Source organism: Mustelus asterias, chromosome 6 (genome assembly GCF_964213995.1).
Source record: "Mustelus asterias chromosome 6, sMusAst1.hap1.1, whole genome shotgun sequence".
In the NCBI taxonomy this organism is placed as follows: Eukaryota; Metazoa; Chordata; class Chondrichthyes; order Carcharhiniformes; family Triakidae; genus Mustelus; species Mustelus asterias.
The window spans coordinates 100,799,125-100,801,185 of record NC_135806.1 but is presented as its reverse complement, the minus strand read 5'-3'; the positions used below and the strand labels follow the sequence as shown (position 1 = coordinate 100,801,185).

At 40.5% G+C, this 2,061-nt stretch overlaps 1 pseudogene; it reads left to right on the top strand.

Moving 5' to 3' along the window:
• Positions 1 to 390: 390 nt before the first annotated feature.
• On the top strand, positions 391 to 564 carry LOC144495440 (U2 spliceosomal RNA; annotated as a pseudogene).
• The last annotated feature ends 1,497 nt before the right edge of the window (positions 565 to 2,061 follow it).

Below are 2,061 nucleotides of genomic sequence, written 5' to 3'. Positions count from 1 at the left end.
AGTGTGGAGAGCCGATCTCAGAAGCAATTTATATCTCCTTGCCCCCAACAAGAATGAAAGAAAAATAAGTTTGTCAGTTTTTAAAGTAACTTGCTGGATTCACTGTAGGGACTTCTGATAGGCCGTCCATAACAGTCATCTGGGTATGTGCAGTGCACATCCCTACCCATTGGAGCACAAAAATCACAGTGGAGCCCTACCGTAAGTGCAAGATCCTGATTAAATCTTTGAAGAATGCATTGACATTTTGAGCAGGAATACTGGCTGCCCATTTTAAAGCCTGTTAAAAAGTGAGTTGCTGGGCCTCGGGCATGCTACAATCTGCATATAACCCTCTTTGAATATCATAACCCAAAATTACTCTAGAAGTATTAGTTAATCCTTATTAGTTAATCTTCTCAGCCTTTTGGCTAAGATCAAGTGTAGTATCGACATGGTTGAAGTCATTAGGTTACATTTTAGCTTCATTTGAAGCAATTTTTAAAAGCGACATCTTGGCCTTTTGGCTCAGATGCAAATGAGATCAAGTCTTGGAGGAGGTGCAATGCCTACTCCAATCAGCTTGGATCATGTAGATCAAGCCCAAGACAGGAGGTGAGAGCCCTGTCTTGTCAGCTTGGATCGGGAATGTCTCAACTTGTTGAGACTTTGAATTGGACTTGATTTGTTTGAATTGGATTTTTTTTTAAATTAGTTAATCCTGATATCATGAGTGGGATTTTACCATCGCGTTGCACCCATGTCCAGTGTTCAGGAAGGAGATTACGGGCGCGATCTTACCTGCCATTCATGCCCACGTTCCTGCTGCAGCGAAGTCAGAGAATTTGGCAGCCAGCCAAATCTCTCCGTTCAATGTGGCAGGATGGGAAAATCCCGCCGCTGTGAATGGTGATAATATTCTGGCCTACATACTCAAGATTTACACAAATTAACTGATAGATAGACTGCCACTGAAGCAGTGCCGAGGATTTTAACCTTCTAAAGTAGAGAATTATCGAGATATCCCTCCCTGTCCTGGATTTTATAACATTTCTCCACCTCCCTCTCTCTGTATGCTTTGATAAGTGCTGATTTTGGCTCAGTGCTAACGTTCCTAGTTTTGGAGTTGTTCCAGTAGCCACTAGTGCACACTGATTATTCCGGTCAGAGACTAGCCATGTATTATTGCGGTCCTCAACTGATTTTTCCTAATGACGCTTGGTCCAGTAAGCCCAGCACATAATTCAAGCTGACACTCTGAAGTTCCGTCTTTCAGATGAGATTTTCAATATTTTATGGATTTCCCACTGGGTTTTATCATGGTAGGTCAAAGGACCAATTTTCATTCCATGTCTTGTTATATTCTTTGGAAAAGTTTTGAGTTCCGTCTATTCCTTATTGCAACTCATCTCCTTGTCACTGTCTCAGCACCCTGGTCACATCTGGGGTGCAAAAGAAAAGTTGTGAAGTTAATCTTTTTCGGAAACGTGTTTCGTGAGCAAAAACTAGGTTGACATTTTTAAATCCATCGCACTATTTTACAGTTAACAGCAAAGCAATAGAGTGACTGCCTTCTGTCCCCCACCCTCCACCACCCATGCCACCTAAGTTAACTCTGGATATCTCTTACATTAATATCCAATGAGCTTTATTCATAAAAGCATTGCATGTACAAAGTTGAATCTGTATAAACCAACTAACAGTTATGGTTTTAGAACTATTTTTTCTACTCATGCTAATATTGGCTTAAGCTTTAATTTAAGACAGAGATAAGGAGAATATTTTTCTCTCAGAAGGCCATGAACCTTTGGAATTCTCTTCCTCAAAAGGTAATGGAAGCAGAGTCTTTGAATATTTTTAAGGCAAAGTTAAATAGATTTTTGATTAACAAGGGGGTGAAATGTTATCGGGGGGAGTGGCAGGAATGTGGGGTTGAGGATACAATCAGGTCAGCTATGATCTTACTGAATTGTGGAACAGCTCGAGTGGCCCATTCCTGCTGTTAATTTGTATGTATGTACAGATGCTACACAATGCCTACATTTGAAGATATATTGACCATATGTGGCAATTAAGAAGTTA